Consider the following 27,047-nt stretch of genomic DNA (forward strand, 5'->3'; position numbering starts at 1 on the left):
CCATATCTTTCAAAGCCCTGAGTTTACTCCACCAATCATTTTTAACAAATACCTCAGTCCTTTTCTATGCCATAAGTAATATAGTAAATCTTGTTTCTTTTAATGTTACAGCATTTTTCTTCTTGATGCTACTTTTCTTTGCCAGCATTTGCTGCAGGAAATATTGATCTCTGCTTCCTCAAAATGAGTTTTCCCTGTACCCTTTCTTATTCAGTGGACCCTACAGTTTGTATGCTTGATATTGCACATTCTCTCTCTGGGGAAAAGTCTTCAGCCACTTTGCAGTTTCTTTAAGCAGAATTCTTTTCACACTTTAAATAGCATTGCGCTGTGCCAGTTGTGAAAAACAAAACCAAAGCAAACCCAACCGAAGCCTGTTTGGTTTATTGTATACATTTAGTTACACTCAAAACCATTAGCTGGGAGCCTGAGGGCCAAATCCAGCATTATACTATCCCTGACTTAGTCATATCCTTTCCCAGCGCAGCATGGTAGGCTAACACAGGAGCTTCAAAGAAGCTTCACATATTTTTGCAATGATCAAAAGCCCATGAAACATCTTAATTTGCAAGCTTGCTCACAGTCACAGGTAGTAGAATTAATATGGGGAAATAAAGAGACTTTTGGGCCAACACTATATATAAGCACATTCCTAGTAAAGTTAAATAGCTACATCTCTGTACTTTTATGCATATATTTCTTTGTTACCTTAAGCACTTCCTTCAATAATCCTCCATTTTTGGGTTCAGATCTCTAAGAGCTGTGGGTGATCTCCACCTATGATTCACAGATGGTGCAGCTCAGCAAAAGTGTTCCTTCCCATGGAGTGAAACTTATCTTTCTGTTCAGTACAGGAGAAGCAAAGAAAAAGAACTGTAAATGACACGCATGCATTTCTTCATCTGACCACTGGAAATATGACTGAGAACACTTGCTTTGGCTGAGGAGAAAGAAATTTTTTCCAGTTGCCACATCTTATTAAACAACTGTCTTTATTTTCCAATGCTTGCATGTTTATTTTCATTGCTCCCAGGATTGCATGAGCTGCTTTCCAATATGTGACTTACTTTTAAAAAATGCCCAGTCAACACATTTTCCATGACATCAGTGAGAACTGCTGCTCTCTGAACTTTTCCATATTTGTTTGCTTTTCTTTAATCAAATTAATTAAACCTTTAGGTCCCCATTTTAGGAATGTTAGTAATAGTCCTATCTGTGGGATCTTTTTCCAGCAGAATGAAACAATAACAACTTTCAGAGCTCCCCTTTGAAGAGGTGTGGTCTCAGTGCCTCATCCAGCTGTATTTCCACTGGCTGTGAGCACGTCAGTCTGTCCAAGCAGATCAGAGACAGAGTCTTTCTTTCTTTCTAACTCCAAGAACTCTATTTTGCCTTTTAATGATAATTTAAGTTAAAACTCAATGTGGACAGAGCATTTTTATAAAAGAAATTTTATATACTTCGGTGTTTTTTTCCTACCAGGCCAATGGAGCAGGGAATAGGGAAGCTGACTTATTCCCCATGATTAAAAAAAAAATAAAAGTAATTTTAAAAAATTGTAATTGAAAGAACACTACAAAAGCCCCTATGAAATATTGAAAAAATTGAAATATTTAAGCCACTCACAATGTTCTTGAATTTTCTATTTGAAGAAATAGTCACTTGAATTCAAAATTTTTGTCAGATCAATATCCTGACATAATGCAATACAAACAGCTATATTAACAAGCTCTGCAATGGCATAAAATTACCCACAAGCTTGGCAACCTCTAAAAGAGAGCCCACTGCTATAGGTGTCTTTTAATCCTACAATGTCTGTTTCTTTGATGTGGGAATTTAATTAGCAGAGCACTAATTGCTAGAACATCTTACAAACCAGCTACTTTTCTAAAATAATAATAATAATAATGATAAATCCCAATCTCTTTGAATTGACATGACAAAAAAACCTCCTCCTAATTTCCCCAGATTATTTTATTACTTTTCCCTCTGCTTCTCTCCTGTCTCCTTAGACTAGAAGAAATCCTCACTATTCCTGATCTCTTTTCAAATTTTGCCTATCTTACCTTCAGTTGTCTGGTTTTTCTTGAGTCTCTAGGAAGCCATTTACAGGATCTTGTTCCTGTTTGTGCATCCTGAATGTGGTCATATCAATATCCAGTGCAGGAAAAGATTTTAAAAAAAGCTGTTCTGTTCGTTGGGTTTTGTTAAGCAGGATTTCCTTCTACATCCATCTACATAGTTTCTGATTAGGCTCTAGATTTGGGAAGCAAGTAAAGCACTTTCTTATTTACCTTTATTTAGGGAAGCCACCCAGCACCCTTAAGCCTAATTCTTTAATATATAACCATCCTTCTGAGTTTGGACAAAGCTTGTCTCTACAAAGCCACTGGTGTTTTAGAAAATGTACGTGGTGTTAATAGAATAGAAATGTTTTTATGATGCTGAGCTTGGCAGTCTTGAACTCCTGGACAAAACTTAGCGACTTCCTATAGCTTTGGCTCTCCAGAGTTTAAATAGATACCAATGATTGTAGTGAATCACTGAGGCAGGGAATACCTTTGAATATTTTGGGGGAGACAAAAGAATGTTGTCAGATTTAACATCTGTAATGTCACTTACTAGAAAGAGATGCACACCCCAACTTGTGATTTTGAGAGGATCTTGGTACATTAAGTGGAAAAATATGCTATTTGTTAATATCCACATCAATCAATCTCCTTGTTTGTAAGTGGGGAAGAGATAAACCCTTCAGGGGATCAGAAAATCTTGAGGATGTCCTTTTCTCTTTCTTTTCCATTTTAGAGCCTCTTCAAGTAAAAAATAAGCCCCATGGCATGTGAAAGGTAAAATGGTGGCTGCTCAGGAGGGTAAGAGCTGACTAGGCACAGAACCGGAATTCGGTTTGGTGCAGTGAAGGTTTCTAATTTTAGAATCTGATTTTGCAAGTGCTTCAGTGTGTACATAACTCTACTCACAACCAGAGAGGAAGGAAGCATAAACACACATTTCTGCAAGCCCTTTTGTGAAATTTCTGAATGGATTTTTTCCACAAGTCCTGAGATGAATTGATGGTAGTAATTAAACAGCTCAACTTTGTTTGGTTTGGAGTGCTTTTGGGTTTTTTCCCTTGTTGGTTTGGGATCACAGAAAATCTTTCTGAAAATAATTAGATATTTTTTTCCATATAGTATATTAAACATAATTTAGTGAGAACACATATCCGGTTTAGGGGACTTTAAAAATGCATTTAAATCTGACTTTTTCTTTATTTTCTTTCCACTTGTTTGTAGCCTTGATTTATTCTTTTTTTACTCACAAGTGCTGTCATCTTTCAAAGCATGCTATGACTGAATATTATGTTCATATAGAGACCTATATGCCTTTCACTGGGCTTTTTCTTAGTGAGTCATTTCTCTAAGAATTTTTTCCTTATTGTGCTGAATACAGTTTCACTATAATGAGGCTTTATTATCTGTGACATGTTACAACGATGCTGTTTATATGAGTATTTTGCAGCAATATCTTTGAAAACAAAGAAAATTTTTTCTAGAAGTGGGAGGGAAATAGATTACCTGACAAAAAAGGGACATCTGTTTTCAACAGTTTGACATTTTTGTGTATGTAAAGCTTGCACCAAAACTATTTATGAAAAGCAGAAAGATTGAATTTCTTTTTAGAAAGCCTTAAAAATGAGTATCAAGAGCAGCCACCTCTCAGTTGTTCCCAAGTGATGAGAGAATCAGGCTGGTGGCTGGAGCAATTCGCTCAAACATGGCCTGGTTTTATGTCATGGTGATTTTAGGATTGATTCCACCATGGCTGAAAATCAGAAAGCAAGAGATCTCACCAAAGTTTTCATTTTATTGCAAATTGACCCAAATAATACTTTGTGTTAGATTTTTTGCTTAAAAAAAACCCTAAAATTTTCAAGGTGTTGAAATCTACCTATATTCCTTTTTCAAAGAGTGTTGGAGAAAAATATGGTCTTCAAAACCTTAGGGGTTTTTGGATCTTATTAACCTAACTGAATTCAAATGTATCTAACAAATATAATCTTAGTTGATGGCATTACTGTGGACAAATAAACTAGAGGTTTTATTATTTCTATCTGTAGGTTTTAATCTCTGACTCATAAAATCACAGGACTTGGTGAATGCATGGCAGTGATGTGTAGTCAATCACACTTGTATGTGTGTGTTCATATATTCACCTTCAGACATAAGATAATCCCATTAGTTTGGGTTTTTATGGGATAAAATTTCACTGGAATAAGAAATTTTCATCGCAAAATACATAAGACTAGCAAGCTTTTATTTATTTATAAGTATTGTTTTAGTTGAATGGGCATTACAAAGCCTTATTTGATTTATTTCTGATTTTTAGCTGAAAATTATTTGTAATTGTTGTATTTACAGAATAGTGCTGCCGTCATTTTCCTTATAAGTTTATTTAAGATGTAGAGGAAAATAGAGTGCAGCTTAGGAAGCTTCACTGACCAGCTTGCTGTTACTATTTAACCAGGACTTGGGAACATTTACATCACTACAGCTTCTTTGCTGAATTTTAAATACATCCTTTCATTTGTTTTGTGAGTTTCCCTGATTAGTTCTGAATCATTGTTTTGTTTTTATTTCAATAAGGCTCACTGCTAAACAAAAGCCTTTAATTCTGGGCTGGGAAGCTGCCTGAAAAGCACAAGAGGTGAAGTTTTCTGTTTCAAATATCAATTCAAAATGTCTCTTCGAGTTAATGTGATTTTTTTTTTCTGAAATCAAGTTAAATCAGTGGGAAAGTAGTCTTGTTTATGTTGAGAAATATCATTCTAAATTTGTCTACCTGAGAGTAGCTGTGGAGGACGGTCAGGCAGCTCATCCAGGAGAATCTGGGGAGTGAGTCCCATGCACTTCCCCTCTGTGAGCAGCAGGAATAATCTCCTGGGCTGAAAGAGGTGGCCAGCCCAGCAAAGTGAGTCTGTGTTATTAGAAACCCACTTGCTTGGATGGACACTGTGGATGGGGTTTGATTGTGTGGTTCATTTCACTGCAGTCTCCTTAAGAAAGCCTCTTCAGAAATGGAATAGACTTCAGAAAAAAAAAAAAAAAAAAAAAAGGTGGGTTTTTTTTCTTTTTCCTATAAATTCTCTATATTTTATATATAAATATATGACAGTAGCATAATTTTTTTTTTAAGTACAACTACTGTTCAAAATCATGCTTATGTTTTAAAATTAGGATGACAGCTATTGCTCCTTAGGATTTCTAGTGGCAGAATCCTGTAGCAGCTGTTCCAGGTATTTCCTGTGTGACATAAGAGGAGACACTTGGACACTGGAAGGCAGGAAGCCTTGTGTACTTATTATCACTATTCCTATGTCAAGAGAAATGGAAATTGTTTGCCTTTTGGAGAGAATTTAATTCAGGTATTGCAGAAAAATAAAAATAAGGAAGTTGATGCTACTGGAAGGGAAGACAAATTTTGTGGTGGAAGACTGACAAAATGCACAAGATTAGGGGACAGAGGTCCCATGCTTGTTCTACTAACACTCTTAAGTCAGGTCCTATTGCAAAAGAAACTGTATAAATGTGTAATGAAGAACCTGGTCTGCCCTGAGTGTCTTGTGATTTTAATAAAGGTGATTTCCTGGGTGTGGAGGAGAAATGATTCATGCAGGATCAGTCAGGAAGTGTCACAGCCATGACAGCAAAGTTCAGGACTATTCAGAGAGTACCCATGAGTGGCAGCAGGAATTTACACCTTGCCTTTATGTGGTTTTGTGGGAAAAACCAAACAAGTTAAACAGCAATTTGCTAATAAATGTGAAAAGGGGTCCAAGGTAATGAGTAGAATGTATGTACATGAGGTCTGCCTTTGGCATGTATGGCTGTAGAGGGTCAAAGTTTGTCTGATTCCTTTTAGATGTGCCCTTGAGGCTTTGCCACTGTAGCACAAGCAGGTGGAGAGAAGGGAAATGACCAGTGTGAGCTCATCCCTACATATGCAATTAGGTTTTGAAAATTTGTCTGCATTGCTGGGTTGGGCTGGATAGCACAGATTTAGAGTAGCTGGAGAAGCTCACAGTTCTGGGAAGGAATCAAAAACTTTAGATCATGAAAACAGACAGGAAAGGCCGGGTAAATGCCTACATGTTTGAAAATGTTCAATAATGTTATCATTATGCAGAAGGTTTTCTTATTTTGCCTCTTAGAATCAAACGAACTGCTCTGTGCCCTTTAGGCATATCTGTATTTTTAATAAGTCCTTATCCCGCTACCCACTTTTAAGCAAAAACTAAACCAGAAAATAGAATAGAGGTAGGAAAAATTAAATATTTCAGTGAAACTCGTGACTTTAACTCAGACAATTCCATATGTTGTATGTGGGAATTTGGTTTACGTAGTAAGCAAATTAATATGGCAGTGAGATTTCCAGCTGGAGCACATATTGATTTATTTTTATTGAAATATTTCATAGTTTGTGTTTTTAATACACTATGAAATGTGAAAAGAGTCTGCTACCCCGAACACAAGGCAGTCTCACACTCACACACATTGCTTAACTCAGTTGTGCTAATAAACCTTTATAAGCTATGTTTCCCCAGCCCAAATCTTAGCACAGCCTCAGAAGCTCAACCTGCTGAAATTTATGGGAAAACAACAACAGCTTGAAGGAGAAAAATGTGGTAGTAGAGGGGAAAGGAAATGTTCCTGTTCTCCCCACTGAGAAGACAAATGATGAGAGACTTTTTTCTTTTTCTTTTTTCTTTTTTTTCCTCAAACCTTGCAGTATTTCCTTCGCTTTCTATAAGAAAAATTAGCCTTAAGAAAAAGAAATTCAATGATCATAAAGCATGAAGAGAAAGAGGAATTGATCTTGGATACAAGATGGGATTGAGTTATAATATAACAAGTTACAGGTCTTTTCCTACTGAAAAGCAGAACCAATTGATTTATTATCGTGACTCTCAGCTTGCATTTTTTTAGTAAGGAGCTGTAGATGCAAGGTAGCACGTCTCCTTTGATTTGCCACACTATGTCTTAATTACCAGTGCTAGAAGTTCATGGCAGCATTTTCCAACTTCAAAGGTTTCAGCAGCTTAAACAGCATGAATGGATCAGATTTGTAAGAACACAGTGACAATGATATGGTGTCTTCATATTTTAGTATTGTCAGTTCATTTTTTATTTATTGAACATCAAAGTGAAAATAAGCACACAGAGAAGATAATAGGTTTAGTCAGCATTCTCTTCTTTTGCTATCAGAGAAATTGAAAACATTCTCTTGTTTCAAGAACTGGGATTCAGAATTGCAGCGCATAGGGAGGGTATCAGTCCTATGGAAGAGGAAATATTCTTAAAATTCTGTTCTAGATATCTTTGAGCTTTCCCAACTTTTTTGAGATTTTCATCATTATAACTTAAAGAGATTCTGCAAATATACTGGAAAAAGGCTGGTGTAAGGGGAAGAAAATGTGGCCCATGAGGTCAAGGGCATGGCATGGGTGATTTTCCTTCTGTCGGGCTCAGTTCAGCAGATCATTTAGGGAGTTCTTTCAGTTTAAGAATGGAAGTAGCCATTCCTAAAATTGTGGTGTAGTCAGAAACATGGGCAAGTCTCTCTTAGTGGAATTGCTGACTGGATGTCAAATTGTTTACCTGGTGAGTGGGGAAATGCAGCATAATTGTGGAACAGCAATGGTCTATGCCAAACTGGAGCATCTCAGTTGGTGGGGGTTACTGAAGAATCTTTAATCAGGTTGGGGATGATTAGAGGATGATTGCCCAAATTCAATATGAATGTTGGTTTTAAAATAGCAGTATCTGTAATGTTATGGCAAGTTATTTTGTATGGCAGTAAAGAATTGAGATATAGCCCAAATTCTTATGTAAATTGCCTTAAATAATTGTTTAGAAATTAAAATATGCACCACATGAGTTATATGCTTCCATTTACTCAATCTAATAAGGATTATTCTCTGCATTGCCTTTTGAGTTATCTGAAATGAGCATTACTGTTTATAAAAGGTTTGCTGGAGACTTAAGACCTTGATGGTTTCTCCTGCAGTGAAAGATAGCTGAAAGGTCATTACATTTCTTGCTGGTTTATTAAACCCAGGCTATAATCAGTACATCAGGTGAAATATCTATTTTCCTTACTCAGTGATTGGCAAAGGGGATGGGTTCAGATCTCTTTATCTCTGCACCATAATAAAGAACAAATAATACTCTTGCTCTTCCTAGTGATCTGGCTGTGAAAATAAATTAAAATAATCAATGTCAGCAGCAAAAACAAGAGGAAAATATGAAGTAGCATATGAAAATGAGAGAGACGATAACTTGCATTGACATAATAATAAAATCATAACATCTCTATAAAATGATGGAGGTTTTGTTGTCCAGAGTCTTTTCAAATATTTCATGCTTGAAAAACATTGAGAGCTATAAGTAATACCTAATAAATCAACATGTTAAGCACTAATTTGTTAGTACTATCTGCCAATACTGCCACTGTCAGGACATTATTTTGTATATGGTGAATCTTTCACAGATGCACATCTTCATCAGCCAGGCTCTTTCAATGCCCTTTTTCTCAAATGAAATAGCCTCGAGTTGTTACTATACTTTTGATCCTAATGGAGGAGTTTTCTTTCTTTCTTTCATCTTTTTTTTTTTTTTTTTTTTTTTTTTTTTTTTTTTTTTTTTTTTTAGGAATTGTTTATTTTTTAATTGAGCAATTCAAAACACCTACTGGTGTATAATATAAAAATACTTGCATGATGCCCTACACTTGATCGAGACTTGCTTAACCAGCACGCAGTTTAATCTTAGAGGGCTGATTCCAAACTGATGGCAATGACTGTTGGTTAATTGGAATGGTAGTTCTGTAAGTAGAAGACATCTGTCTGCAGTTTTGTCAGATTTGCATCCAAACTGCGCATACCTGTGCCGTAGATCACACAGCTGTGGAAAACAAAAAAGGCTGATTTATTTCAAGTAACTCAGGAGAACAAGAAGAACACACTATCTCCTTTGACACTTCTTTTCCTCAATCTTGTCTTGGCCAGGGCAGTTTTCCTTCCATTTCTCTTCTCTTGTGTCTCTGTTCCTTAGACCCAACGTGCAGCCTGGGCTCTCAAGCTTTACAGGGGGAGTCTTGTACAAGGATCTCAATGAGAAGATCTTATGCAAAGAAGCAGAAGGAACTTTGAGCCTTCTATCTTTCCAGCTGACTTATAATTCCTCTCATAACCCCAGTTAAGCTTCTTGCAGCCTACTTGCACTGTATGATCTGTTTTGTTTTCTTTTTCTCAGAATTCACAGTAAATTCTTTGTATGTTTTCCATGCCCTGAAGGTGGTTGTGGAGGTTACCAAAGACCTGGTTATATCTGAGCCATTCTCTCCATTACAATTCCTCACCCTGCCCCTAATCCTTGTGAGGATGTGTATTCCTCTTCTGTCCTAATACTGCCCAGCAGTTGATCCTCAGCCTGCCTGTTCGCTGAGGTCTCTTGGTTTGCCTTTCTCTGCCTCTTTCTGGCATTTTTTTTGCTTAAGGAAGGAGAAGGCCCAAATAATCTGCCTTGTTTGGTGCAGGTGTCAGTGCTGTACTGTGGATAGGGAGCAGTAGACAATATGGCTGGTTGACAGAATATTATGATGAAGGTAAGCAAAAACCTTGTATGCGATTGTGTCCCACTTTGACACCCAATGGCCAGTTTTGCAGGCCTAGGCACATGGATTAAGAGATTTCAGCCTTTAACCTTTTCTTTTTAAGATGCAAGTGGACACTGAGTTTGTTTCTCAGGTATGTTTATTGTGGCTATGAGTACTTTTGCCCAATATGATAGATCCTGGCCTGGATGTTAGGGTCTATGTTTTGCAAAATGGATATAAGGTTTATGTTATGGATATGAGGTTTATGACACTGTAAATAGAGAGCATGACTGTCTTTTCCATCAGAGGAAATCAAGATAGCAGTAAAATTTCTTAATTTTTTGTCCTGTTGGGTCAAAGTTTGTCTTAAGCAGTGAGAGGTGAGTTCAGCCACTGCATATAATGGTGAAGGTGGTATGAATTCACTTTCCTTCAGGTTCTGATAACCTGTCTTAATTGGGCCTTGACCTCTGCTTTCACAGTGTCAAACACAGTAGAAATAACAAACCATGAAAAAGTGAAGTTTGATGGCAAGAGCTATTGGGGTTAAATTCTTTCAGCAACCTTTGAAAACCTGATTCTTCAGCAGTAGGAAGAAACAGGGTGTCTGTGGCAATCAGTACAGCGATTGTGTCATGCAAACTTGCTTTAGAAGAATTGGTAACACTTTTTCTCTCAATTTTTTTCAAGGAAAATGGGTAGACCGTGTATGCGATCATTTGCATGGACTGTTTTAGATTATCTTTTGAAAAGACTTTGATGCAAATTTTAATATTAGTGAGAAACAGGATCTTAATCTCTTACTGATAATCCTTCCCAATGTTAGTTCAAATTTTTGCTTTACAAGCAGTGTGGTGTTATTCTGTCTTAGTCCCCAGTGGGTGCAAATGCTGATGGCAATTCCTCTATGCTGGAGACTGAGTACTCAAATCACACTTTAGAAATTCAGGATCAAGGTCCTTTCTTTTGCTATATTCACTTTAGGTGATCTAAACTAAAAATCATGAATATGATGCTATTTTTCAAAATTATGGGAGTGATTGAGGCTTAATTAACTCATATAAAGTTCTTAAATCACTGGGCAAAAGGTATTGTTTTGAACAATATTGGTGTTACTCATGTTCTTCCTGTAAAAAAAAGTTCATTTTTGGATATAGCTACCTGTCTGGGTGTAGCTTTGGTTGGTGCCTGAGATGTTTTGGTTTTCTCAAAATCGTTTCTTAGGGAATTTTCTGTAAACAAGAGACATGTTTTGTTGTAAACTGTACCTATGTTTTCATTCTTTTCCCTAGGAGGGACTTCTTAATGTCCCTCTGGTCTGACCAATGTAATTGAAGAGGTTTGTCTTTGTTTCAATCGAATTTGTCTGTGTAAAATAGTATAGAAATAAGACACATCCCAAAAATAAAAAAGTCATTTTCAGCCTTCTAAAGTCAGAGTCTGTGTTGTTGTAGTGTACAACAGTGTTGTCTGGGTATTTGTATCACACAAGAGTGTATACATAGTTGGCAGAGGTCTTGAGGCAAAAGTAGAAAAAATTGTTTTGAAGAGTGTACTTTAAAAAAAAAAAAGGAAGAAAAAATTTCTTATCAAGTTTTAAAATTGTCTGACTACTTAATGACTGTACATCTTAGCTTTTGTAACTTCTGTTATGAAGGGTTCAGGCTGCAGCCTAACCAAAGTGAGTTACCCAGAAGAGGCCCTTCAGCTACATGCATGTACTGAGCAAAAGGAATCATTTTGTTCAATTGCCTCTTCAGTGAACAAACAAATCATTCTATGAGAGGGAGATGGGAAGAACACGAGAAGGAATATTTAGGTCATGCTAAGGGTATTTAAACACAAGACATGATCAAGAGCATCCCTTTAGCTGTTCTGAACTTAACTGTGCTGTCCTTGAAGATTAGAGCTTTTCAAGATGAGTCAGGGTAAAATGCTATTTGGAAATTTGTTTATGTGGAGTAAAAAATCTGCACACACAGGAGCAGACTTGAAAGGAAACTGTGGAGGATCATTAAAGAGGAGAAAAAATTCGGGAGATATGGTAAAGAATCTAGAGAGAGGCTTCTGGTTTATGGACGTATGGATTCTACTCAGATATTCAGCAAGACAAATGTGTGTGTAGAAAGAAAGCTGAGAGAAGACTACAGGACAAGCACTGGAGAGGAGAACAAGAGGATAAATTTTGGGGTGAAGGGATTTATTAAGTGTAACTGAGGCCGTGTATGTATTCTCAGTGCTCCCCAAAGCAAGTATCGCACAATAAAGTGCAATGGAGTTCAAACTAAATGTACTCCATCGTTAGAGCAATGCTGTAAACCACCTGAAATATTACAACTGTTACCTGTGGCATCATTAATATCCTGGGGTTATTTCATAAATCAGGTCCTAAAACATAATAGAGTGGAGAGGGTCGGTGCTTTCTGTAAAGATGAGATTGAATTGTAAGAGAATTAATGATACCATCATTACTGCCTTTAATCTATTTTATAGAAAACTGCTTCTCCTTTTATGAACACTTTGTCCTTTAGGAAATTCTCTAATATTTCCGAGTAAGCAATTTTTTAAAGTTTTCTTCCAAGTATTTAAAACAAAGGTCTTTTGTTTGGTTATTTAATGAGGAAAGGAATAAAATCTGTAACAGTTTGTTTAGTTTTCTCTGCAGAAGCAAGTAAATACAGGAGGTTTCACTAAGGCCAAGTTTAGCTGTATGCACTGTACTTCTGACTGAGAAAATGACACAGTCACTTGTGTAACTTGTATCCCTGCTACTAATGCTTGAGTAATTCTGGATAGGAAAATAGATGGATGTGCCTGACATTTATGAGAAACAAAGACTGAATAACAAACTGCAGCAAGAAACAACCAAAAGAAATTTTTTATTACTCAAATAAGACATTGACTTCCTTTCTGAGTGTCTTAACAGAGCTGTTTAACATTTGTTATTGGTGTAACTTGAGCTTTGTCTCTGGGGAGAATTTCTGGTTTTCTTTTTTGATCATTAGATCTTGGCTTTTTACTTTCATAAATTGTACATTGGATGTACCTTCTCTTATGAAGTTTTTTCTCGTAATTTCTCCAATCTAAAGATGAGGCTCGATGTAACAAAGCTATTGAAAACCTGCCCTTCAATCTAAACTGCAAGCAGTTTATAACAAGCTCTCTTTTCTCTGCGCTTCATTACTGCAACAAAATCTCTTTTTTTTTTCATACCTCAGAATGCTAAGGCAGGGTGGAAAAAACCACTATTTTCCATCACCAGGCACGCATGAAAGGAATATGGGCTCAAGCATGTAGAATTGATTTGTTTGTATTCTTCTATTTCCTTGGATGCTGCATCATTGAAAGAAGTTAATATCATATCTTTGATTTGGCCTCTTGAATGGCAGGCCCTGAAAATCAAGCATGCTTATTACAGCAGACAAATAATCTAGTCCAATGGAGTCCCAGAATCTCTTGGTTCATTTGGAAATGCTGCAGACTTGTAGCAAAAAGCTTTTTGGAATCTGGCTCCTATTGGGCAGGCTTGGAGCAAAGAAGAACAATTTGCAATTGGTCAGCTCTCCTGATGAAGTAATTGTTATCTGCTTTTCTTAGTGCTTCTGAATATCACCATAACCCCACCAGCCACTTGCTTTTAATATTTCTCTTTTCTCCTTGTTATTCTACTCCTGGCAATTTCCTCAGTCTCCTGCAGGCTCCTCACACAGTGAGAGTCATTTGTGTCAGCAGAGTGATGACATAAACACAGAATTCCTGTTTGTCTTAAGAACAGCACAAAACTCCTCTGTTAATCTCGTATCTCATGTAATTCACTACAAAACAAGGTTGCTTACTCAGCTATCTCCCAGTCTAATTTCCTGATTCAGCCCCATCCTCAAGCAATCCCACTATCACCTCTCCCAGTTTACACAGTGAGAAGAAGGAAAGTGCTCATACCTGAGGTACAGGTAAGAGTTTGTTCATTAAATTCTGATTCTCCCAAAGGGGCTTCTTATCATATTGACAATGTGATCTACAAACATTTCTGCTGTTGGCTGACCTTGGTGATCTTGCCTTAATTTTAACCACAGATTTTGTTTTCCTGTCTTGGAGCAAGGAGTCCTTGGTGAAGTAAACATTGTTCCATACCTTGAGCTGAGCATGAATCATATCTCTGTGTTAAAGAACAGCAGTTGGAGCCAGGAGTAATTTTTTAAAAGTGCCCAAAACGACACTGGAAAATTAAGGCCCTGGCAGAACTGGAACCCAGCAGCTCAGTTGTTGTCCTTTTAGCCCCTCAATGGAGCTTTAGCAGAATCAGTCCAAATGCGGGCCAGATTAGCTCCTGACCGTCTAAAACCCAACTGTGGGCTTTGAGGTCATTTCTCTATCTTCCAATACATTTTAGCAACAAAAAACCACACCTGAAATCTCTGACCTAAGTGAATTTCATGGTTCGGTTTTGTTTTTTTTCTGAATTACTTTATGGATGAGTTCAGTCCTTTTTACTTTTTTATAAGGCAAACCTTTTCATAGACACAGCAGTCAGAAATGCCTTAGAATCTCTGAATAAAAGAGTGTCCATGTCTTTTTGTGGCTGGTGTTACATTAGATAGGTGAAGTTTAAACTTTAGACACGAAGCAGCAAAATCTAGTCAGGAGGTACAACAACCAGCAACAATTATGTCAGCTCAAGCGGAACAATAACCAGGCAATCAAGGAAGATGCTCTCCTGCCTTTCAGTCAAGAACTTTGATACCCAAAACCACCTTAAAACCTGTCAGTAAATTGAAACTAAGTGTCTACACTTCAAGAAAAGGAGCCTATAATTTAACTTCTAGTGCTGATGACATTTCCTTCAGGAAACTTTCATTGGCCTTCATGTTTCAGCACCTTTGGACTGCTACACTTCTAACTCCTATTTGCTATCCAGCCCCACAAGCCATGAGGGGGTGATTATTTTTGTATTGTAATGTTTCAGAAAGCTTTGCAGAAGTAGCTGAGTGCATTTCCCATTTGGGTCAGTTGGCAAAAGGGAGAAGGAACCAGCAACATGGGTTTTTCTTTGGTAAATGTGACTTTTGGAGATGATCTCTGAGAAAGCCCATTACGTTCTCCAATATATGCATTTTGTAAAATTCGCCACATGATTAGTGTTGAATTGGAGAAATCACCATTTTAGCATCCTCTCTCTTTCAGAAGCAGACATATAAAGAATGAGAAAAGAGAAATGTGTGCAAAGCTTTTGAGTACAAATACCTGTTTGACTTTCAGCACTCTGCCCTTTTTCACCTTAGACATATTTCTTTTGGGAATTAAGTCTAGAATGGAAATAGAGCTATTTATTTGAACTTTGACTGGTAAAGTAAAAAATTATAGCTGTTTATTCATTTGTTTTTCTGGATTAAAGGTGTACTGAAATTGCAAATTGTCACCAAAGAGTGAAATATTGCTGTCCTGTAAATATTAAATTGGCCTGTGGCAGAAAGGAAATCAAATGTAAACTTTTTCTCTAAACAATTTATTGCCTATGATGTACAGTCATCCTCTTTCCTATTTCAGCTCTATTCCTAATTGTAGTTCCTAATTATTTGGGGTCATTATGTACCTTCCGTCTTCCAAAGGTCAAAGCTACTAATTTTTTTTCATGAATAATTTATTCAAAAATTGATTGGGTAATGAGTGGAATAGCTGAATACATTTTTCACTGGAAAATATTAAACTATGCAGTGATGTAGTCATGAAATAAAAATATGTGGAAGAAAAATTGTTCTAAAAAGAAATAATTACAGCAAGTAACTCAGTCAGCTGTAAGACTGGGTGTTTTACTTGTCTCCATGGATTTCATGCTTGGAGTATACTTTAAATTCTGTGTTATATACATGTTTCTGTAGTTAAATTGTAAGAAACTAGCTTTTATCTTCATTTGCGCATTGTACTTAGGTCAATGAGTGGTTTGGAGGAATTTTTCTCTGTTTACATTATCACTTTTTGATTGAAAGTTTAGATAGATCAAAAGGTGTCCTAACTCCTCACTCTGTTGCCTTGTTTTGCTGTATATCCCAGACACATCTGATGAAAGGCAGCTCTTGTCCAGATGATCTCAGTTTAAATCAGCAACATAAATAATGTACAGCAGAAGTGCAGGGAACTGTGATTACCTGCCTGGGTGATAGATATTGTAGTGGAAACCAGGAATCCTGTTTTCTTGTTTACTCCTTTACTCCAATGGGCTGGGCAGTGCTGGTTGCCTGAACATTTAGAAAAAAATTACAGTTAACACAACTTGGTTGGATATTTGTTTAATATTTCAAAAATTTTAAGTAAGTAATCTCAAACTTGCAATAAAATTTATGCAAAGGTGTCTGCGTTTCTGTTAAATTCCCTTTGACGCATCAAACTTTCTAGACAAAGTCTTCAATTTCCAATAAATGCTGGTAATCATTATTTAACAGTGTGTTTGCAGTGGAGAAAACCAATGCATACTTTTGTTTAATCTTAATTTTCTTTATAAAATATCAAGGAATTAAGTAATTTTTAAAATAAAATTTGGAGTTTGATATTTTTGAAAATCTCCTGGTTTTTGAAGACTGTGTAGGACTGCTCAGAGAACTAAAAAAAAAAAAAAAAAAGTAGAAGCATTTGACAGTGATTTGATATCTGAATCATTTGTTTAGCACTGCAAAATATAGTCATGCTCCTTTGCACTTGCTTCATTTCTCTCGTTGGAAGTAGCAGAGCCTGGAACAATGGGACTCTGCCAAACATATTATGGCACTACAGATTGTTATTCTCTTTCTAAACCAAGAGGGAAATCTTTTACAGGGACAGACTGTGCCTTGTGCTGGCTCTTTCTGCATGCAGGCAAAAGGACAGGGACAGAACACTTGCAGTCTCCTGGAGATGCTCAAATTCTTGCAAACACCTTTCATTTCTGCCCTTTCACCCCACCTCCATTTATTATGTCCATAATACTTTTAAATATTTGCCTATGTTATTTTATTTATGTATCTGGTTGTATCTTATTGAAATTATCTTCACATTCCATAATCTTGTGATATACTAGTTTATAAGTACCCCGCAGCTGTAGCAAATACCTTTTCCCTGTCTTTCAGAAATTCTTTAGGTGGTGTTGGCCAACTTATGTTCACAGTTTGTGTTTCTTTTCTAGTTGGAAAGAGGGAAAAAATTCTTTTTCTTATCTTACGAAGCATTAGAAAGTCTAGGGAAGGAAGATAATAGACCTCATTAGGAAAAGAAAAAACTTTCCACAGAGATCTTCCTCTATTGGAAGACACCTTGGCATAAATACTGGAAGAAGGGATTGGGAAGGAACAATTCTAGAACACACTTAGTGTTGTCTTTGATGCAAAAGTCAAATGGGGACTGGTTTTTCATCCTGTGCTTATTTATTACTTATCAACCAGAAGGTCTGGTCCATGATAATTATATCTCATAATATAATTATCTAATATAACAATTATTTTGAAGGCACAGCTAAGTAAAGTAAGAGTTATATCTGGAAATGATGATTAATGTAATTCTTCAGCAGCAGAGTACTATGTATATAGCTAGATGCCATTATAAAAGGTGCTGAATACTATGCAAGTACTTAATGGCTGAATGTAAGGAATTCTATATTTATGGAGTGCTCTTCAACATATTATCTTACTACAGATCCTAAACAGCCATGCTACACTGAACTCCTAATAATGCAGAGATTCCATTCTCAAACTTGGGTTTAAATCTATTCTTGTTTTACTCTATGTTTAATAAGTTACTTTTAACACAGAATCACTGAATTGACAGGACAAAATAATAGCATAAAAGTTAAAGCTTAAATTCATTATTTGGAGAGCAAACCCTGTCCACCAACTTATGTATCCATGTATCCCAATTTCTCTTGTTGCCTTTTTCCCATCTTGGAAATGAGACTTGAGATAATTTTAGCAAGGAGGCAATATAAAAATGGATCTTTATTGAAAGCTTTCAGGGGTATTTATGGAAAGGTGTCCACAAAAGCCCACCCACACGGGGTGACTACAGTTTTTATACATTTAGCAAAGGAGCATAATTGACCAAAAGCACCAATTAGGAGGACAAGTGGTGATGGAATTCCCTCCAGGTCAAGGCCTTTCTCTGGAGTCCCCCCTTGGCACCAGCTGTCCTTGGTCCATGAGGATGTATCTCCAGGAGATGTTCTCAGCCATGGTTCCCAGGAAAAACTGAGATAGGACAGTGGCCTTGTACCCCCCAGGGCTTGGGGCTCTGGAATTTGTTTTGTTTTTAGCCTAGGGAAAGGCCATGGAAAATTACTGGGGAAACTTGCCACTAATACAATAGGCTACAGAATTACAAATATATGTGCAAAAAATACAGAGAACATCTAAAATGAAAAAAGGCAAAAACCAAAATGGCATCACTGATACATCTTATGACAAATACCATTGTGAGAAAGGCTAGCACGCAGAAGATTCATTCAGGAGGCCATTTCACGTGACAAAATGCTGGAGGCTGAAGGCCACTTCTTCTTTTAATTGTACAATACATTTTTAGGCCTGAAATATTCTCTCTAGCCTGAACTGTATTTGTTTCATTAGTCACTGTTCTAGTACATAGACTATAGAATTTGGGCTAAGTGTCTATCATTCTCAGGTTAAATATCAATAAATAACAGCCTATTTCTATGCTAAAAAACCCCTTCTGCCAAGTTTACAGCCATGGTAAATTCAATTTTATTTGGTAACCTAATATCTACTTCTTATGAAGTGTTGTTTCACCCATAAACATCTGCTTTTAATCTGCCTGTGCACTATGATTGTTTAAAAGATACCATAATTTTTATACTTGCAGTTATCTATTAGAGCTGTTCAGATTTTATCAAATTTGTTAATATTGTGAAGCTTTTCCTTTTGCTACTGAGAAAAAATTTAATTTAGAGCACTGATATAGAACACTTAATGAAATAACTTAGATATATCTATTTTTATTTCCTCATTTTTGCAACTTGTTTTGGTTTACCTGTAAAATAATCAGTGGTATCAAGTAATGTAGTGAACTTCAGGATATGTCTGTTTGCTATTCTTGAAATTCTATGACTCCCTAAACTGAAGGCTACATTAAAGCCAAAAGATCAGTTTTACTAAGAGCTGGTTCACATTCCACATCCAAATGATATGCTTTAATGGGTGTCTCTTCCCCTAAATATCTTGTAAAATGCTGCCTTTGAAAGCTGGTATTTTAACTGGGAGCATTCTGTGATACAAAACTCAGTGTACTGCTTTCCACTGAGTGGGCTTTGCAGGCTGTGGCTGCTATTGCAAGGAATATTCAAATGCTTATTATTATGCAAAAACTTGTATCGTTCAGTGTATTCATGGAATTAATGATGTCATTGTTGTTGGTTTTCTGTAATTTGAAGACAACAACCCCATTTGTAAGGGTGATGTAGAATATACATGTGAATAGGTGGTGGGTTAGAGATGACCTTTCTGATCTGTGAGTTCCTGAATATGGATTAAGGAGTCAGGCATAAATGGCATTCTGCTAACAAATGAGTGATTTTATGCAATTCATTTGAGTCCCAGAGCACCAACTCCTGCATATATTAGTTTCAATATGCAAAATGTATTATTGTTCATCACTTCCAGTAACTGCTGGGAAAAGAATTCTGCATACTGCTGCTGTTGGTTATGCTGAAAGATTTAGTCAGTGGCTTACATGCATCAGCTTCCAGAAAGATGTGAGCCCACAGAAGTACACACAGAAGCAAGGAATGTCCTTTAGAAATTGCCTGTGCAAACACTTTTCATTCTAATAGAGGTGTTTGTATAGCAAATATATCTTTCCTTTTATGAGTTGTGACATATTTCTATGTCCACCTCTATAGAGAGTCTCTGAAATAGTTTTTAAACACAGACGTCCCAAGCTATTGAATAAAATTCAAGGGGCTTGGATTAAATCTTTTCTTCTAGCTTCTAGATAGCAGAGATACAGTGGCACTTTAAGGATTTTAATCAAAAAGTAGTGTGATGGTTCCAACACCACCTTCTTTTGGACCAGTTCCAATTTCAATCTAATTTTCTGAGAATTCCCAGTGAGGCTGTGAATATGATCAAGGCTTCTCTCTATTTCCTTTTCCCTTCAGTGTATGGGGTTCAACCTGCTGTGTCAGCCCTGCAGCCAAAGATACACCTATTGAGTTTGCTCTAGAGAGGTTAAGGCAATTGATTTTTCATCTTTCAGCTACATGCTCAGAGTTTTAGAAGCCTGGTGTAGTTTTAAATTTGTTGGGCTTTTTTTTTTTTTTTTGAAACAAAACTCAACACTGCCCTCACTTATTTGTCATGTCCTTCATTTGTAGAGTTCAAGCTTCTCACAGCTTAATTCCTGCACAAGGGGATCAGGTGAATTCTATTCTCTGAGGAGCAAAGACACCTGGATTAGCTCCCTCATGATAAGGCTTAAGGAACTGAATTGTGCTGAATAGAGTTCTTCCAGCTCTAAGTTTCTGTATTTTATAACCTAGTTTATTAATGACTGCTGATTACATTATTGCATAATGCTAAATGGTTGTGACTCTCTAGACAACATTGAAATACAGGAAATTTGTTTTAAACATATGACAAACTTTTTTATTGGAAAGGAGATTGAGCACTTGAGAGATTTTGGAGTTTATATTCTTGGAGAGATACTCTAAACCCAAAAAGACAAGGTGCTGAGGAACCTGGTCTTAGTGACCTTGCTTGAGCAGGGGGTTTGAATCAGATGACCTGCAGAGGTCCCTTCCATCCTCAAGTATTCCATGATTCAAATAAAGGTTTTCAGCTCCAAAAGACAGGATAGCATCCTGATTCTTTCCTTCAGTGAAGTATGCCTCAAATGTGAATCAGATGCCTGATGTAAGGCAGCCTTTGCACTCCACGTGTTCAAATGTGTTCTCATTATCTTTGTATAATTTTGCCATGGAGGAAATGCCTCTTTCATTCTGAGACTTACTAGAAATATCTGAGGTGAGGGAATGCTTTTGTCAAGGCAAACGTGCAATCATTCTTTTAGTAATCACAGAAAATTTGAATTCAGGATATAAAAAAAAAGCTAGAAATATACACGCCCGTTATTTGCTTTATGGCACAACACTGGTAAATACCACTGAAAAGATTGCATGTGTCCAATGACATTTGTAATGAATATAAAACCTCCAGAAAACAAGCTTGTGCAGGGAGAGCTGGGTGGGAAATGTCTGTCTCTGGTGTAACACAGTGCTGCCTGTCAGAGATGGGTAAGGAATGTCTTATCAATACATCAAGGCTAACAAAGGAGGTAGCAAACTGTCACTAGAAAAAGTACATACAGAAAAGGGTATGACCAAAGATTAAGCAACAGAGAAGAGAGAGACTGAAAGAACAGTGTGACCTGGGGCTGCTGAGTTCCCAGTTTCAAACACAAAGCAAATCCAAGCATGAGCTCTTCTCGCTGTAAAGAACCCAGGCCCACTTTCTACGCAAGGCTCTCTAATACATAGCAAAAAGTGACCTTTAAACTACCTTGACAGATAGCAGCTGACTAGAAAATTACAGTCATTAACAGGATATCCAGAGAGCAGACTATTGTAAAAAATGATACTAAAAGGCAGATGTTAACAATTTGCAACCCCAAAAGACAGCTGCAATAAAACCCTACATTTCTCGTGGTCTGAAAAAATTGTTATTGAGAGTCAGCATACACAAAAATAAAAGGTGCATATATTTTTTCCAACATGTCTAGAGCCATTTTGTTCTTTATATGAACAAAATGTAGAGAATATTTCAATTCTTTAAATAAAAAAATTGTTGGAAAATTCAGTTACTTGAAGCAGTTGAAAACGTCTGTCTCTGGTTCTAAAGGTTCTAAATTAAATTGATTTACTCTTGTCCAGTCCAGGTATTTGTTAGTTGAAAAACCTATTAGAATTAAACCAGGGAAAAAAGAAGGTAGAAAAAATGCCTTTAGAATTTCTTTCTTTCTAAATAATTGTTGACCCAAATAAAAGGAAAAAAAAAAGAAGTAATTTAAACCTTTCTTTCTGAATTTCCATAGCAATACAAACAAAAGTTTCTTTATGAGCAAAGAGTTGAGGCTAAATCGTGGAGATTTTAGCACCGTGCATATACTCAGGAGGAATCATAGCTGAACATATTTATACGAGTGTTTATTTTATATATGAGAAAAGAATTTGTGTGGAATTGTTTAGCATTTCTTTTTAATATTAATTAATGTCACTTGAGTGGTTGGAATTGCACACCTAGGCAATACTGAAACGTGTGATGCCATAATCTTGCTGGTCACTGCACTGTCAACAGCGACATTTCAGAGGAGCTGGAAGTTTCAGATGAATTTCTGAAAGTTCAGTGAATTTCCCAGGAATAATTCAAGGTCAGCAACCACTATAACATGAGACAGCACCACAGTTTTGTTTCAGTGCCACCACACCTGGACTGATTCACAGCACGGTGACATGTTTCTGCCAAGAAGATAATACAAATTTGAATGGAACTCAGAGGAGGCACCATGATGGGGGAAATAGGAGTAACACATGAGAAGAAAACCTGAGGGAAATTACTAATGCAAAATTATAAATATGCTATAAAGAGAAATCACAAAACTTATATGTGGAATGAAAAGTATAGAAAAATATTTCCTCCCTAAAAAGGAATGGAAGTCCTAAATTCTAAATTTAGTTTAGGCAACTGTATTTCAGTGCAAAAGACAGTCTGCATATGCAGAGAAAGATATTAAATGAACTAATTTTTTTCTTTTATTAGATATGATTTTATTCAGTAATTTTTTTCACAATTTATTGAAAATACATATACATGTCATAAATTCTCTTCAAATTTAAAACTTTTAAAACACAGCGTTATGATTCATTGATATGAATGACTTTGCATAAATAAAATTTTATTTTCATACCAATCAAAGCCATATTTTTTTCTTTCTTTTTCATTTGAGATATCCCAATGTCTGCAAATCTTCTTGAGTAGAAACCTCTCCTCCAGATGTTTCTGGAATATCCATTCTCTCTTCTTCTTTTCTTTGTTTAATCACTAATTGCTCTGTCTTTTGAGGTGGATGGTTAAAAGTTAAGTGTTTGGGGAATGTGACTGTGAGGCCATGTTAAATTAAGGGCAGCAAGGGCACAAGAGGGACCATAATTCATGAGTGTTTCTGATCACTGACCCTGAACTTGCCTTACATCTGTCACATAATTATGACAGACTGAAAAGAATTACAATGAAATATGTTTTTGGGGAGTGGCAGGCTTCCCCTCCTGTCTTAACAGAGACCTCTGGAAACACAGTGTGCTTTCTTTGGAGCCCTCATTCTTCAGATATTAAATCCGAAACCTTTGAAATTTGGGCTTCTATCCCATTCATTGTCTCACTTTTTTAAAAAATTCTTGATGTTTCCTTTCCTCTCTCTAACCGGATCAAGCAAACTGTAGTTTACTGGTTAGTTAATCACTTTGTCCATGTCTTTTATAAAGCACACTGATACTTGCCAAATTCCCATTTGCTTGGTTAGTGGACTAGAGGTTTCTTTGCAGCATCCATCTTCAAGTTTCCTCCAAAAGATGAGGTTACACCTTTGGTGCAGAGCAATGACAGGTTCCCTCTGGCTCTGCTACCACAGCAGCTTTGTTTATAATGATATAGTAATAATGTATTTAAAAAAATAGAAAGTAAATTATTATTTTTATATAAATTTATTTTTTAATGTTGAAATGAAGTATATTTTTAAGGATTTATTTTTATTTATGTGTTTTCATAGAAATAAACCATGTCACACCCCTCATAATGTCTGCAAACTACTGGATCCTTAGGCCAATACTGACCTAGCTGAAAACAATAGACAGAGAATTTAAACACAGTAATTTCTTCCTGGAGAAAATTTCTTCCTATAGCCTTTAGTGAAGGGCTATAAAAGATAGAAGAGAGGATCTGTTTGTGCACACTAATTTACACTCCTTACCACTGCATGGACTGAGCTGGTAGGGTTTGAAATAATTTGCTGTCAAGTCCTGGTTTTACTACCATTAGTCAGTCTTTTTTAATGACAATTAAATTTTGCTGACTTTATTTCAGGAAATTTCCTGGTTTTCATTCAAAAATGGACTCACAGACCTACATGAGCAAAGAGTGGAAAATATCATCCCACCTTTTTACCCACTGAGACATATTGAAAGACAATAACTGTCAGAGGTTCTTCCTGCCTTTCTTTAACGTTCGGGAAAAATTCCTGGTATTTTTGTGAGCAACAATCAGACAGGTGAATGAAAATGGCTTGAAGAAAACAGCTCTTTTTCTGAGGACTGAAGTTCCAGTTGGCTTTTCTATTTCTAATGTTATTTTTAACACTATTTTATCATACATCTTAAACACTTTGAATACAAATTCATTCTGAGCCCTACATATACTTTTCACATAAAAAAATTCAAGAAGGATTCTTTTCAATCTTTGCATTCTTTCATTTCTTTTTCATTTCCTTCCCAAAATACTTTAAACGAGATGCTTACTGAAACTGGAATGGTACCAGGTTCTTCTTAAATAATATTTTCATATTATTTTTAAGAACTATTTTTAAATAATAATGCTAATAATTTTTTGACAAATATATATATTTTTGCTCTCCAAGCAGTTTCCATTAGTTTTGTGTGTTTTTGGTTTACTGTTGAATTTTTGTCATATCTAAAAAAGAACCAGTAGACTGAAAAGAGGATGATATTATATTCATAATGAATAAATGTAGTTCAAAAATTTAGAGGTTATATAATCTAAGGTTAAGAGATTCCACAAGATCCTTTTTCTCATCCCATTCAAGATCTAGACTAGGAGTCTCCAGGGAGTTTGGGATCTCCTGGAAGCCACTGGTTTCCCAGGAACTGGCGCTTGTGTGTCAGCAACCCTCAGCCTGCAGGTCTGTCAATTTACTCTTCATGTTTGCAAGTGGAAATGAGATCCTGTAACTAAACAGAAGAGGGGATGGAAGGTTCCAGCTGGTTTCAGTTACTTGTGCAGTGTTGTTGGGTGCAGGTATTTTATGCTTTTCATCATTTTTTTGTGCTTGATCTAAGTGTGATTGAAGGTCAGTACAAAAAACGTCTGGGTGACTTAGAGCATGACTTGCATTTGAAAGCCAGAGGGACCTGTGCCCTTAAATCAGTTACAGGTGTCTGGGAATCCCACTGAAGCTACAACCAGTCCTCTAACTTCACCACGAATTAAATGTGCCCTGAGTTCCAAACTTCACAGTGAGAAGTGATTCTACACTCCTGTTTTGTCTGTAGCTGGGTTAGGCAGAGTGGTAGAATGGCACTGAGAGCTGTGAGCATATTTGTTTTATAGGTTTATTCTGCTTCTGCTCCCACTGCAACAGTGTAGGCCTCCTTCATATTAATTAACTTTTTATTTTGAAACCTTATGGCTATTTGAATGATAACTGAGGAAACATAATTAATTTATTAATGATTTGTCAAGTCCTCTAAAGGATTGTTTAGGTTTTGATTCGACATGTCATGGGGGCAAAGAAGCTCTGTATAACCATAAATTTATAATAATATTAATCACGAGGTTTTTTTGTCTCAGGAGTACTTTTTTGGGGGAAATTATAAGACTTAAAGCTGGCATGGAATCTGGTAGGAAAAAAAAAGTATTTCTCTTGCCCTTATGTTCATTTTTTCTAATAACCTCTTTTCAATTGCTACACCAAGTTTACCAGCCCTAGTATTTGTCTGAATTAGGTGTATGGACAGAATCTAAGAACACCACCATCAGCCTCCCCCACCCAAAAAAAAAACCCAAAATGAAAAGAGGATATTCAATGCTGTGGTGAAATTGCACAGACTGAGTAATAGAGCATCTACCAAATCCTTCCATTTGATTCCTACATATAGTAGAGTCGAAGGGCAGATTTTCCACTGGAATGTGGTGAATCAATTAGCATTTATGATGGAAAGCAGGCACACAGGCCACTTGGTTACTTCCCAGACATTTACAGTGGGCAAACTGCCTGGGCCAGCTTGCCATGGAGTGCTTTGATCCCCTACTGGAAAACTCCAAAGGTTCTTCCTGAATGCCTTAAATTCCAGCCTTGTGCCTGTACCTTAGTCCAGCCTGATAATCAATATTTCTATTGGTCACTTGGAATACACCAAAGAATGAGTACAGTTTTTATTGCAAGATTCTATGTAAATGCATAAAGTTTTGCATTATGAAATCCCTATAGGACTACCTATAGTGGAAGCAGGAAACTTCTTGTTACAGACTGCATGTAAATATACAGTTTATACATATTTAGAGGTATTAATGTAAATTTTTAATTTTACATGTTTGATGTTATGTTTATGGCAGTCCTTACACACATATAAAATTTATATCTAATAGATAAATTTCCACAAAACTAGAAATTCCAATTACCAGGTAGGTCACCTAACTGACAGTTTTATGATATGTACAAAACCAAATTGAATGCCAGTTGTTACACTTACAGTGACCAATAAAAATACAATACCTAAAACAATATAATGATACAAATTATACAATAATACATATAAATAAAAGACAGTTTACTGGTTAGATTATGAACTTCAGAAACAGCAGATAATGAATAAAACAAAAATATTAAGGGAATTAAAATAGAAATTTCTACCAGATTTATAAAAATTAAAACAAAATAATATCATCCAACTAAAGCATTAAGATCCAACTCAGTAAAGTGAAGAGGAAAAAATTTAAACTTAAAAATTTAAAGATGTTGAAATGACAGTTAAACTGTGCCTAAAAAATGACATTTCCATTCTGCAAAGTCTGGTAACAGATCAGAACATGGCTAACAGGGCTATCAATGCACAACTCTCTACAAAAATCCTTTGCAAAATGGCTACACTTAGGCTTTTTTGCATGTTTTTTTAAATCTGTCTTCAGTTTTAAATTCCTCCTTCAGTACATATCCTATCAATAAATGAAATCTAATTATATATTTGCAAAACACACAGGGTGTCTCAGCATAGTGAATATTTGCAGTGTTGTTATGCACACAGTTGTCGAGATTTAAAGAAATAGGCAGTTCCACACAAATTACTCAGACACAAAAGGGTATTAAAATAAGATAAAGTATAACTTGTTGCAAGGACTTAAAGCTGAATTCCATGTCCTTACCAGAGTGGGAAGATATTAAAGCACTGAAGATTTATGACGTGGCTCTCAGCACTGTGCAGTTATGGATTTATTGCAGACATACAAATTTGAATGCTTACTGGTGCACAAATATCTTCCATTTGGATTTTAGTCATAAATGGAAGGGTTTAAAAAGTAAGAGTCTGTAAGAAAGGCAGAGAATGATACAGCCAGAGCCCAAAACAGTGTCTAGGGAAT

Source organism: Sylvia atricapilla, chromosome 10 (assembly GCF_009819655.1).
Source record: "Sylvia atricapilla isolate bSylAtr1 chromosome 10, bSylAtr1.pri, whole genome shotgun sequence".
NCBI classification, from domain to species: Eukaryota; Metazoa; Chordata; class Aves; order Passeriformes; family Sylviidae; genus Sylvia; species Sylvia atricapilla.